This window comes from Podarcis pityusensis, assembly GCF_964106645.2.
Source record: "Podarcis pityusensis genome assembly, chromosome: 1".
NCBI lineage: Eukaryota > Metazoa > Chordata > Lepidosauria > Squamata > Lacertidae > Podarcis > Podarcis pityusensis.
The window spans coordinates 111,328,342-111,342,513 of NC_138028.1; the positions used below are offsets into that span (position 1 = coordinate 111,328,342).

At 44.1% G+C, this 14,172-nt stretch overlaps 1 protein-coding gene and 1 long non-coding RNA gene across 7 annotated transcripts in view; one reads left to right on the forward strand and one right to left on the reverse strand.

Annotated features, from left to right (window-relative positions):
• Positions 1–5,122: 5,122 nt before the first annotated feature.
• On the reverse strand, positions 5,123–8,784 carry LOC308471855. The gene is made up of 2 exons (XR_013983183.1): positions 8,694–8,784; positions 5,123–5,332 (listed from the first exon to the last, which is right to left on the reverse strand). It is a non-coding gene; the product is annotated as an uncharacterized lncRNA (long non-coding RNA).
• Positions 8,785–9,281: 497 nt separating this feature from the next.
• The window catches only part of B3GALT1 (beta-1,3-galactosyltransferase 1), a 332,737-nt gene continuing 327,846 nt past the window's right edge, over positions 9,282–14,172 (forward strand). For 3 of the 6 annotated variants that reach the window (XM_080972706.1, XM_080972702.1, XM_080972707.1), the window contains exon 1: positions 9,282–9,329. The gene's annotated coding sequence lies outside the window, so the exon portion shown is untranslated. Of the gene's footprint in view, positions 9,363–9,446; positions 9,954–10,724; positions 10,748–14,172 lie in introns of those variants that run through there. The other 3 variants (XM_080972703.1, XM_080972704.1, XM_080972705.1) reach the window with 3 other exon arrangements.

Consider the following 14,172-nt stretch of genomic DNA (forward strand, 5'->3'; position numbering starts at 1 on the left):
CAATGAAGAATGCTTTGACCCGGGTGCCATACTTGCGCATGCAGGTGTCAGCATTCGTTTCAATGAAGGGCACCACTTCACATGCACATTCCTTTCTGTGCATGGAACTGCCTCTTCCATTAAAGTTAATAAACTCCTGAGGAACTACACATATCTGTTTGAGGCCTTGTGACAGCAGGAACATTGCATTAGCCTGTGCACAGTTTAGTGCATTACGCTACATTGACATCATCCTGTAACAGCAACTCATTAAAGGAAACATCATGTGGATTGTTCTTCTGGATGAGGGATGAGGAACCTGTGACCCACCAGAGATTGTTGGACTCCAACTCCCATCAGCCCCAGCAAGTATGGCCAAAGGTCAGGGGTGGTGGGAGCTGAACAATGGCCTGAGGGCCACCGGCTCCCTCATCCCTGTTAGGGATGAGCTTCCAGCCACATGTGCAAAAGGGTGCTTTCTAAGAAGGCAGCAACCTTAATCTACAAACACAGCGATGCCCCATACACAGAGCTCATACTTGTATCATCTCTTGTCGGCTGTCTGATGGATGTGGACCACAGGCTCCCTATTTCCTTAAACCACCCTGTATATATATCATTCTTTCCAGATGTTTTGGTGCTTGCTTATTTGTATCACTGTCGTGTTCCAAATGACACAAGGTTTTGTAACTAAGAACGTTGTCAGTTGATACAGTGGTACCCAACTTGTCAAAAGGATGCTGAGCTGTAGCTTGTGCTGTCCATCCTCTGTGCAGTCAGCTTTCTCTCTGAAAAATTATTGTGAAGCCTTATGATTACAGCAAGTGCACTGAAGAAGAAAAAGGTACTATTGCTAGTGTAAACTGTTCAAAATGCCTTGAAATAAAGAATTGCAAGCATACAAGTTTGGAAATCCAATGAAGAATTCAACGTAATTAATTGGCTTATATAACTTCAAATCCTGTAAGCTTAAGCAGTTCAAGTACCTTGATTAATTTACTGCAAATCATATCTAATTTTTTTGACTTTTTCTTTTAAAAACACACACCTCACAATGAATTAAAATCATAATATTGGTTTTCAGCACTGAGCTTTCAATTTCTCAGAACTCTCCTTCTTTTTATGGTACTGCTTTCCCACGGGATTTTAGGCACATTTCCCAGAACTTTGCTTGACCATCTCCAGTTTCAGAAGCTTGCAAATTTTTGCTTCAGGTTGTCTCATCTATAATCTGGGGATCAGATGGTCAAGCCAGTAAAATGAGACAAGGACTAGAAGAAATAAATTTACAACTTAGCAGCTCCGTCAAACCATCTAAATAAATCCTCAAATCCCACTCCCTACAGGAATGAGTTTAGCTGCCAAGTTCCCCATGAGTTCCCAAGTGAAGATATTTGGCAATGTGGAAGGTTGGTGTCACCCAAAACAGGTGAGGAGTGATAATTCGGCTGTGCAGCTGATTTTTGCTGACCCCTGACAGTCAAATCACCCCCTTAAAAAGGTAAAGGTAAAGGGACCCCTGACCATTAGGTTCAGTTGTGGCCGACTCTGGGGTTGCGGCGCTCATCTCGCTTTATTGGCCGAGGGAGCCGGTGTACAACTTCCAAGTCATGTGGCCAGCAGGACTAAGCCGCTTCTGGCGAACCAGAGCAGCGCACGGAAATGCTGTTTACCTTCCCACTTGCACTTTGACGTGCTTTCAAACTGCTAGGTTGGCAGGAGCAGGGACCGAGCAATGGGCGCTCACCCCGTCGCGGGGATTCGAACTGCCAACCTTATGATCGGCAAGTCCTAGGCTCTGTGGTTTAACCCACAGCACCACCTGTGTCCCTTCTAATCACCCCCTTAGGATGCAGTAATAAAGAGGTGTTCTTAACTCCTCCTATTTCACAGTAGAAAGGGGAAATGTGGCAATGACAAAGCAAATACTTAGCAATCCTTAGCCTTAATAAATTACATTGAGAATCTGTTTACAAAAACAGTATTTTAGGAGGGGGAAACACAAGGCAAAGTCTCAGTGAGGCACAACCTTTATTAAGAAAAATGCCACACAGAGTAGAAGCCAGCTTTCAAGTTCTCCAGAACTGCTTAGACTGGAAGTTGGAACCACAATGAAGGAGGAGGTTGAGGAAGCACAAGAAAGGGAGAGGAATTGCTGAGCATGATGTTGAAGCTGCACAGTCTGCAGATAGGGGTGCAGGAGGTGGTAGGCAGACCATGTTTGGCACTGCAAGGTGCAAAGCAGAGTTCAGGCTGCACTGAGGACTGCCAGAACAAAGAAACAATGATGGTTGTTCCCCCGTACTGTTGGCAACCAGAGAATCTAGCAGTTATTTGGATGTGTCTTTGGGACTGAAGAGGACATAGAGGATCCATCTGAGGCAGGAAGCAGAAGAGAAATGTGGCGACACACATTTATGTGTATCTGTTTGTTTTATGCGTATCTATGTGGGACGCGGGTGGTGCTGTGGGTTAAACCACTGAGCCTAGGGCTTTCTGATCGGAAGATTGGCAGTTCAAATCCCCGCAACCGGGTAAGCTCCTGTTGCTCAGTCCCAGCTCCTCCCAACCTAGCAGTTCGAAAGCACGCCCAAAAAGTGCAAGTAGATAAATAGGTACCGCTCCGGTGGGAAGGTAAATAACGTTTCCATGTGCCATGTTTCGCCAGAAGTGGCTTAGTCATGCTAGCCACATGACCCAGAAAAACTGTCTGCAGACAAACGTCGGCTCCCTCGGCCAGCAAAGCGAGATGAGCGCTGCAACCTCAGAGTCGTTCGCGACTGGACTTAACTGTCAGGGGTCCTTTACCTTTACTTTTTATGTTCGTTTTATTTATTGCATTTATACACAGCCTTTCTACCAATGCCCCCAAGGCGGTTTACAAAGTTAAAATGCTAACACAAATAAATGATACAAGACTTTATGAATCGAAAGTGGAGACGCTATATGTACTTTGTTTTGCTACATAATAAAATATTCTGTATGTATGTATGTACCATATTTTTTGCTCTATAAGATGCACCAGACCACAAGACACACCTAGTTTTTGGAGGAGGAAAACAAACAAAAAAATATTCTGAATCCCAGAAGCCAGAACAGCAAGAGGGATCGCTGCGCAGCGAAAGCAGTGATCCCTCTTGCTGTTCTGGCTTCTGGGATAGCTGCGCAGCCTGCATTCGCTCCATAAGACGCACACACATTTCCCCTTACTTTTTAGGAGGGAAAAAGTGGGTCTTATAGAGCTGTATATATACAGTCGTACCTTGGTTGACAAATGCCTTGCAACTCGAATGTTTTGGCTCCTGAATGCCACAAAGTGAGTGTTCTGGTTTGTGAACGTTCTTTGGAACCCAAACATCTGGCTCGGCTTGCACAGCTTCCGATTCGCTGCAGGAACTTCCTGCAGCCAATTGGAAGCCACACCTTGGTTTCTGAATGTTTTGGAAGTAAACAGACTTCCAGAAATACACACACACACACACACACACACACACACACATATGTAAAAGTTGCACCTGACAAAGGCAAGGGGAGAGGGCACAGACCCTGCCTCTCTTGCTCTCTCCTTCCTTCTCACAGGGCAGGTAGTGTCAGTTTGCACTGTGTGAAGAGGGGACTGTTTGACATATTTCCTCTCTTCTTCCTTGTCACAGGGCAGACCCCTTTGGCCCTGGGAAGGAGAGGAGTCAGTCCAACTCCAGCAGGCCCTGATGTTGCCCTAGCAACAATATACTCCATGACTGTGTTTGTCTATCTGTTTTTGCATCCTTTGCTGTGTGAATTTGACAACGGTTGCCTTTGTAGATTTCCTGGTAAATTTTACTAATATGTTGCTTTGCAGAAACCGGAGAAAACTGAAGCAGGAAAGACACCCCACTGCCGGGAAGATAACATTCAGAGTTTGCCTCACGGTTTTGTAATGCCTAACAAAATCCTTTTGTTTTGGGTCTTTTGGTGAGCACACAAAAGAACAGAATGACCTTATCAGAACTGGGGGAAACATGTATGAGGATTTATTTTGCATGGTATATCTATGTGACTGTTTTTGGCTGGTGGAACAAGAAGGCATATACCATGCACCATTCAGAATATTGCCCATAAACAGCTATGCAATTATGGAACTGGTCAAAGAGGGAGGGATCTTCAAGCTTTCTGGACAGAAACTCTGATATTGCTCTAAAAGCATAAAATAAGGACTGCAGTACCACATATGCATATTTACTCAGAAGGACATCTAACCAAGGTCAGTAGAACTTACTCCCAAGTAAGTGGCTTTAAGATCATATCCTAATGGTGCAATTGTACATGTCTACTCAGAAATAAGTCCACAGCGGGGCTTACTCCCAAGTATAGCACTGAGGCCTTCAACTGAAATCTTGGTTGAGTCACAAGCTTGGAAAACACAACATATGTGCAGTTTATTTGCTTCCCGGTTATGTTGCCTTTCAAACATGCTGCCCTCATAATTTCAGCTTCTACCTGAAAACACGACAGGAAAATGACTTTTAAAAATGCAGAAAAATGCAGAAAGATTTTTCAGGAAGCTGCAAAGCACAACAGAAGCTTGGCAATGGCGCACGGCCTGAACCCTTCTCCTTACGGTATCATAATAGGAAAAAGCAAGTTATTATACTGCTAATCTTTATTATCTGCCATCGACTCTGGGCTAAGCCATTCTCTTCACAGCTCTCCCCATCCATAAAACTGCATAGGAGACACTGCTTTGTATCATCTTCTAAGATTTTGACATTTTGAGGTGAGGAGTGTCTGGTGCTCTGTCTTAAGTAATAAATAACTTTAGATAAGAGTCTATTGTGGCTGAGTATGATGGTAACACACTATTGTGTTTGGACAGGGAGGAGGGGAAGCTTTTATTACTTGCATCCTGACCAATATAATGCTGGGAGTTCATTTGCCGTCCTCTGGGCTTTTTCTTTCCAAGTCCGACTTCTGCTGAAGTTTAGCATGTTTTGGTGTTGCTATCAATCTGTTCAGGAGTCCTGTCTTCCTGCCAATGCAGATCATCTTATATTTGTGAATGGTGTGTTGCTGTTCTTAAGCTAGCTAGCTCTCTTTAAGACATCTTTTTGCACACATTTGTTTTTAATCCTCCGGTACCCAAGGGTAATTAACCCAAGCAATGTTGACATGCAGCCATGGATTTTATTAGCGCTGGGATCAATGCTTTGCTCTTTAAGTGCTTTGCAGTTTAAGAAATGTGGGGTGCTTTTACTGAAGAGATTGAAAGGTTTTGTTTTTAGTTTTTGTAAGTTGAGTTGCTAGACGGAAGAAAAGTATCTTCATGTTCTGTTTGCTGTGGCACTTTGGATTTCTGTACAGTTGCTGCAGATCTCTGTGGATTGACAAAATACATACAACGCAGCGTTGATATTGATGATACTTGTAACTAATTCTGAATTAAACAGAATCGGCAGTATACATTGTGGTAACTTGTTTAAAATGCAGTTTCCTGCTGGGCTTTTAGCTATTTTATATTGACATGCTATGTACACAAACATCCTAAGTCCCCTCAGGCCTGAAAAATGTTTCAAGCTGTAAGGCTTTAAGAGAACTTATAATTTTCTGTCATAAATTACACAGTGTAAGAATCTGAGATTTTTAGCATAGAATAATGGAATTATAGAGTTGGAAAGGTTCTTGAGAGTCATCTAGTCCAAACCCCAGCAATGCAGGAATTTCAACTAAATCATGCATGACAGATGGCCAATTAGCCTCTGCTTAAAAACATCCAAGGAAGGAGAGGCCACCACCTCTCATAGGAGTCTGTTTCACTGTTGAACAGCCCTTACTGTCAGAAAGTTCTTTCTGATGCTTAGTTGGAATTTCCTTTCTTGTAACTTGAATCCATTGGTTCAGGTCCTAGCCTCCAAAGCAGGAAAAAACAGGCTCGCTCCATCCTCCATGTGATAGCCCTTTAGATATTTGAAGATGGCTATCATATCTCCTCTCAGTCTCCTGTTTTCCAGGCCCAACTCCATCAACCATTCCTTAGAAGGCTTGGTTTCCAGTCTCTTGATCATATTGGTTGCCTTCCTCTGCACATGTTTCAGCTTGTCAATATCTTTCTTAAATTGTGGTTCCCAGAACTAGACACAGTTCTCCAGGTGTGGTCTGACCAAGGCAGAATAGAGCAGGACTGTAACATCCCTTTATATTATTATTATTATTATTATTATTATTATTATTACTGATTTATTATTTGTACCCCACCCATCTGTCTGGGTTGGCGGCTTCCAACAAAGATTAAAAATACATTAAAATGTCACACATTAAAAACTTCACTGAACACGGCTGCCTTCAGATGTCTTCTAAATGTCAGGTAGTTGTTTATTGCTTTGACATCTGATGGGAGGGCGTTCCACAGGGCGGGCGCCACTACTGAGAAGGCCCTCTGACTGGTTCCCTGTAGCTTTGCTTCTTGCAATGAGGGAACCACCAGAAGGCCCTCAGCACTGGACCTCAGCATCCGGGCAGAACGATGGGGGTGGTAACGCTCCTTCAGGTATACTGGACTGAGGCAGTTTAGGACTTTAAAGGTCAACACCAACACTTTGAATTGTGCTTGGAAATGTATTGTGATCTTGACACTATAGTTCTGTTGATGCAGTCTGGAACATTATTAGCATATATTTTTTGCTGCTGCATCAAACTGTTGACTCATGTTAAACTTGTGGTCTACTAAGACCTCTAGATCCTTTCCACATGGACTACCGGCAATCCAGATGTTTCCCATCTTATATTTGTGCAGCTAGTTCTTCCTGCCTAAATGCAGAGCCTCACATTTGTCCCTATTGAAATCCACACTTGGCTATGATGCTCACTGGGTGGTCTTGCTCAAGTCACAATCTTGCAGCCTAGCCTATCTCAAAGGGTTGTTGAAAGGCTTAAATCCTCACAGAAAGACCAATATATTAATGGAACAAGTGCCTTAGCATTATAGAAAAACTTTGATATTTCTCCTGAGGTGGTATGGTTGACAGGTGCCTATAAATGTACAGCATATACTGCCAAATTCACATGGTAAAGGATGCAAAGACATGCTACAGCTGGGTAATATACAATATTGGTCATACTGTACTCAGAGTAGATAATTGATTTCAGTGGGTCTGAGTATGACTTAGTTGGAGTTCACTTCCACCACACATGCACCAAATACAGGGCGCTAATCTTGAAGTGAGACGAATGCGTATCAACACACACAAATGTGTGGAACTGAACCCACAAGTTCTCAAAGAACAGATTTTTTCCAACATTGTCACCAGACAACATGGATTACAGGATTCTCTTCCATGCTTTACTCTCCAAGTTATTTTTGTTCTGAAGCCAATGAAATACATAACAGTGTATGTGTCCCATCTTCCTTTTAACCCATGGACATTGTATAAGCTCCAAAATTGTTATAAATATTTGGTTATGGGCTCTCCCATTCATTTGGCTCTGGACACATTACTGGTGCCCCCACCAATAGTGTTTGAAGTCATGTGCATATGACATGACACCACAGTTTTAAGAAGGATATTGACAAGCTGGAACGTGTGCAGGGGAGGGCGACCAAGATGATCAAGGGTATGGAAACCAAGCTTTATGAGGAAAGGTTGAGGGAGTTGGGTATGCTTAGTCTGGAAAAGAAAAGACTGAGAGGAGATATAATAGGCATCTTCAAATATCTGAAGAGCTGTCACATGGAGGATGGAGCAAGCTTGTTTGCTGAGGCTTCAAGGGGTTGAACATGAACCAATGGATTCAAATAGCAAGAAAGGAGATTACAACTAAACATTAGGAATAAGTTTCTTACAGTAAGAGCTGTTCGACAGTCAAATGGGCTCCCTCAGAAGGTGGTGGCCTCACCATCCTTGGAAGCTTTTAAGCAGAGGTTATGTGGCCATCTGTCCAGGATTCTGTAGCTATGATTCCTGGATTGTTGGGTCCTTTCCAACTCTACCATTCTATGGCTCTATGACATTAGCCACAATTTGTATCTGCCTTGTAATTTTTGAGAAATACAGCTGTTGGATGTACTTCCCCTCAAACCAGCTTCCATCTGATTTGAAAATGTAAGGCACATTCACTTCATGATGAAACTGTGATGTATACACTCGAGACTGTTTTGACACATGTGCAAATGCCAGCTGTGAGAATAGGCGTTTTCCAGTGGGGTGGGTGGGGGGTAGCAGGTATAGTTGAAACCAAACAGGCAATGCATATTGGGTGAAGTCAACCTTACTGTGTTCTAAGTTGCTAACCTGTACATAGCCTTTGAGAATGAGAAGCAGACTATGTTGCATGAAACTCAGAAAACAAAAACAAGTTCTCTCCCTATTGCTGGGGAAAATCTCCATCCTTGGCCACGAACCTCTCCTTTGTTGTTACCAATGGCTCTGCTACATTCCCTCACCCCACAGCCTCATTCCGAAATACCTATCTGTTATAAACGCAACGATGCCAGCTTTCGGATAAGAAAAGGGAAATGGGGAGAGGGGCTGGGGAGGAAAGGAACGGGGAAGGCTGGAGTGATCAGGGACAAGGGATCAGAAAGGTGCACTTTCTGCTTGCAGCAGGTGCAAACCTTCCTTCAGCATGGGGGCATATTTTGCTAGCTCTGCCCTATACTCCCCACCCCCCGCGATGCTAATCCCACCTTCCTGGCGTGCAACGCTTACTCTAAAGGTATTCTCCCGAAGAAGCAGTGATACCTTTGGTACCGATTTGTCCCCCGCCCCCTCTCTTTCGACCCTGGGTCCCTCCGATCCCCCGGTTAAGGTGGAAGGGGATGGCCGAAGCCACCTTAAACAAAGCCTCGGGCAAGGCGGGCGCACCTCGGCGCTGCGGACCCCCGAAAGCCCCACCGGGAGCCGACGGCCCCTTCCTTCCCGCGCTCCCGGAAGCCGAGCTGCCGACTGAAGCAGGGGGCGAAGGAGAACGCGAGGAAGCAAGGAGGCGACCACGGGGGCTGGGTGGGCGGGGGAAGCGGCTGGGCGGGCAGCCCTCCTCCCGCCATTGGTGGGAGCCCCTCTCTCCCGGGGAGCCCGAGGAGGCGCCGATTGGCTGCCGGCGCTTGTCAGTCGGCGAGGGCCGAGTTCCATTGCTGGCTGGGCGTGCGGCGTGAATCGCTGCTGCTGCTGCCGCGGCGGCTGGTGCAGCTGCGGGGAGAGCGGGGCTGGCGGCGCGGCGGCGGCGGCGGAGGGAGAAGGGATGCTGGCGGAATGGGCGGCCGGGCAGGAAAGCGGCGAGCGGGAGTCGGAACTCCGCTGAGAAGCGTCCGCGCTGCTGCTGCTGCTGCTGCTGCTGCTGCTGCCAGTCAAGGGAAGGACGTGAGCCGAGCCCCGCCGGTGAGGTTTGGCGCCGGGCAGGCTTCTTTCTGGGTGTGTGTTGTGGTGTGTGTGTGTGTGTATGTGTGTGTGTATTGTGGCTGTGCGTGAGGGGCAGGATCTCCCCGCGCAGCATCCGTTGTTGGAAGGGCTGGACTCGGGCGGCGCAGGGCTGGGCTGGGCTGGGGGGCATTGAGCAAGATGTCTGGGCGAGGGGCGAGCGCGGCTGAGCGGCATGGGCGCCTGGAGGGCTTGGGCGCACTTGGCGGGGCAGAGGCGCCCGGCCGCCTCCGGAGCATCGCCCTGGTGCTCGGATGCCCTTCAAGGAGGCTTCGCCGGCAGCCGGAACGCGAGGACGAAGGAGCATCCCGGAAGCCCCGCAGATGGAACTTTATTGGCCTAATTAAAAGACGATTTGCATGGCGAGGGGAAGCGCGGATTGGCAAGGCAATGCCCTGGGCTCAGGTTGCTGGAGAGAGAGCAAGAGGGGTTGCTTGCTTTGGGGTTCTTTTTGCTTCTTGCAAGCGAAACTTCAGCTGGAGCCCGTGGCCTGGCGGGCTTTGCCCCGCAGCCCATGCCCGAAGTTGAGGAGGTGAGCCCTTGGACTGATCTCTCCTAGCAGCTTCGAGCTCCTCAGACCTTAGGGTGAGTCAGGTAGGCAGCCGCCCAACTCCTTCCCTGTCCACCTCTGCCTTGGTTCGAATACCTGAAGATCCACCTTGTGGATGCCAGGCTTTGGGTTCAGCTCGCCTACTTTTCTGGAGCTTTTCCCGTGTGTGAGAGAGTACTATTGGAGGCGTGTGTTTGGCTGGGGGTTGGTGGAGAAGAGCAAGCTTTTGTTTTCATGTCTGAGCGAGAGAGTTGAGAAGTCCAGTGGCTCTCAGCTGTGAACTGTCAGTTCCCCACAATGGGATGCCGGATTATTTGCCAGCCTGCACTGTTTGACTTCCAAAGTGTATTGATGTCAGGGCAGCTGTTACTTTGCTTTTTCCCCTCCCAAATAAGATGCAGGGATTTATTTATTTATTTTAAAAGACAGATTGCCAATTAAGAAAACAGCGTTAACCTTCTGTTTTTGTAACCATCTCCGCAGGGGACTGGGTTTGATTTTATTCTCCCACAGAAATTGCGTTAAATGAAAAGGGCTTTTTTTGTTCCCAACTCTGCTGATGGCTAATGCTGGTTGGTTGGTAGATTTGGAACCTTGCAACTTTGGGAAGTGGATGGGATGACCCATTGATGCTTGTTCCTTAATAGTTTTTTTGAGGATTATTATTTTTAAAAGAAGAACTCTATGAATATTGATCCTAGAGGAGGTAATGGTGTTAGTCTGTTGTAGCAACGTTGAAGAAAGGGTCTTGTGGCACCTTTCGAAAAACTAACGGATCTTGTGGTATAAGGTTTCATGGACAAGAAGTCGCTTGCTATCCTATACAAAAGTAAGTCTGTGAGGTTTACTCTCAAGTAAATGTGCATTGGATTGTGGCTGCAGCCATATGTATCCTCTTGAATATAACAAAGTGGGTTGCTTGTAGCCATAAAACCTTTTGGCATGATACATTGTAAGTCTTAAAGATACATCAGAACTTTCCCTGTTTTTTCCTTAGAGATATGCAACCTAATATTAAGCAGTTTTTCTCAGAAGTAAGGTGAAGTAATTCAGTGACACGTCAGTCGCCTGTTTGACTTCTCGTGGTTCTCTGAGGGGTAAAAGCAATACAGAAATGAAGCAGAAAAAGCTACTCTGTGCATACTGAGAAAGAGCAAGCTAGTGGTCAAAAGACACATGCACAAGAGCTACTTAAAGGGAATAGCAACTTGGCTGAGATTTTGGTTACAGAAAGTTTATTACAAAATCCCTGACCTTGACTTGTGGATAATAATGTGCAGTGCTGCTCTTGGCATGTTTACTCTGAAATAAGTTCAGTTGCGTTGGGGGGGGCTTACTTCTTTGTAAGCGTAGTTAGGATCACACTATTAAATTCTTCCAAACCTTAGGTCTCACCAGATGAGTTCTGGGTTTACTGGGATGTGTTCTTTCTTCTTGAAGACTGGAAGCAATAAAACAAAGCAAAACTTCAGCTTATCCAGTGGTCTAATATGTTGCTCTGTTGGCTGCAATCTTGTACACACTTCCTAGGGAGTAAGCACTGTGGACCTCAGTGGGAACTTACTCCTGAGTAAATATGCACAGGCTTGGGCTGCAGACCATTACGAACACTAGATTCTGAGTTGGTTAGTAGTGTTTTGTTATCTTAGCATGCATTGGTTGTTCTCATATCTTTCTTAAAAAGGAACGACTCCATGATGCAAAACATTAACTCTCTAATAGAGCAGTAGCTAACCCTCATAATTACGAGAGGGATCTTTATTTTTATTTTTTATGGTGCTTAATGCTTCTAAATTTTCTGAAGCATTGTGCCACTGATGTAATTAGCAGCCAAACACCAACACATTGGGGAAAGTGTAGCATATCTATGATCTTCCATCTGATGTAGAGTCTAATCTACATACCATTCTAATGATTTGTTAAATAATGGATTGTGATCTGCAGATACCTTGGCCTTATTAATTCAAAGCCAGTGGTGGAATGGTAGGGAGACTGCTCAAATATTTAAGATGGTATTTTGTTCTGCTAAAACCATCTGGTTCCCTGTAGGCATTTTTAGCTCTGAAAAAGTCTCACATGTTTAGAAGTCTAGGAATGTGCCATGTTGCTTATGCGACCTCCTTCTCTAACATACATGAATTCTCTTCTCTGTTTCCAGGTTGTACTATCCACACTTTCCCTTGATGTCTGAACTGGGTAAACCATGGTTAGCATTCACATAATTCATGTTTTGCAAACCGACCTCAAACCATGGTTTCAAGTTGTGCTTTGTTTGAGTGTTAGCTCCAATCATGTTTTACTTGATTCAGACTTGGATGCTACATTGGAAAGCCGTGGTTAGGGCAACTTAGAAATGGATGAGTAATTGAAGTATCAGGGAGGGGGAAGAGGAAGGCGTGTTTAAACCCACAATACACTCCCAGACCTCCAAAACATGGTGCAACCTGGGTTACTGTGTCTTGGTTGGATGCACAAATCCATTCATAATAGTTGAAAAACTAATGGGAAGTTAATGAAAGCTACATATTGACACCAGTGGGCTTTAGAATAATTAATCCTTTGGTCAAATCAGGTTGTCATTAACAGCATGTTTGTGTTTTGCACTAATAAGCTTTTATAGCTGAATTGTAAATATTAAGGGTAGGTTTTAATACTCAATGCTTTCCTTGGTCCCTATAAAACACAAATCTTCTGCCCTGCAATGCACTTATCAGAGAAAAATATATTTACTTACAGGAAACAGAACTGAAATGGTACTTTATCAGATTTATGAATTTTTGTCATATGGTGCTAAAAAAGTGTTAAACTGATGTGATGCAGTTAATGAAATCTATTTAAGATTTTTTTCGGTAGCTAGGTACCTTGCAGAGAGCTGTGTGCAGTTTGTTCTATTCCTACTTAGTGCTTCCATTCTAGTTTTTCCTGACCTACACCACTGGGTGCAGTCAGTGTCAATTTTTTTTAGTGGTTTAGTGACATAGACAAATGCTGTTTTGTCGAAAGGCAAGGTTGAAACCCCCAAACTGATTTTCCTTGTGCCTTACATTGTATATTGGGGCTTCAATCCATTGTTCATTTGATTCCTGCTTACTCACTTGGGAAATCCTATTTACTTCAGCACAATTATTCATCTGAATAGAAATATAGGAAATCTCCCTTATTTTTATTGTATTGCCTTACCTCTTAAGCTACTGGTCCTCTGGGCAGCTATTGCGTTTGGAATTACAAAATAATGGGTTGTCAACAATGCTAGCCCTACTTGGAGTAAGCCCATTAAAACTAAGGGGCCTAAGTTAGGCATGTGTATTAATTTCAGTGGGTCTGCTCTGAGTAGGACTAGCACTGAAAACTACTTGGTGCAAATAAGAATGATATTATAAGAATAAGAATAAAATCAAAGCAACGTAAAAGTAATTCATAACACAAAAGCTTCCATTTCAAAGGCCTGATGAAAGGGGCATTTCTTTGCCCTAAATGAAATGGATCTGGTAGGGAGCCAGCCCTTAAAAGACCGTGTGCAATACAGATACGTCAAATAACTAAGGCACACCAAGTTCATTGAGGCTTACTCCCTGGTAAGCGGACACAGGACTGCTGCCTCAGTGTATGGTATTGTTATTTTAATGGATCAAGAACTTTTTTTTACATTATTACAATCTTTTGTGTTCAAATTATTGAATACACCAAACTTAACCACAGAAAAGCTGTAAATGCTACTACTACAGAATTTTTTAAAAAATAAAAATGACTCAACTGCCAGAGGGCATATTTGCCGTATTTTTTGTGTTTTGTCTTTGCATTAAAAATATGAAATGTCAAAAAGAGCATTCAGTTTCCATTCTGCCTTTCAAAATGGTAGAAGAAATATAAGTTCCTTCTGAAAATATATTCGAATCCTATTGCCTGGATAATTAGCAAGCTACTATATTTCTTTGAAAAAGAAACTTCCTCATTTTCCTCATTGCACGAAAGGGATGTAAACAATTTATGTATGTGTTCGGCTTTTTTAAAAAAATGGAATGAAACCATCATTTTTGCACATGCCAACCTGCTGCCTGATTTAATTGCCCAAATAAAGATTATATCACAGCACTAAAATCTCAGTGGTGAAATTGGCAGCAATAAAGTGACTTACATGGGTACAGCAGGACAAAACAAAGCCCTTAAATATTGTGTTTGTATACAACAGGTTGAACTACTAAAGTGGTTTTTAAGAACTGCAGAGGTGTTCTTCTTGTTAATTTAGTAATTTTA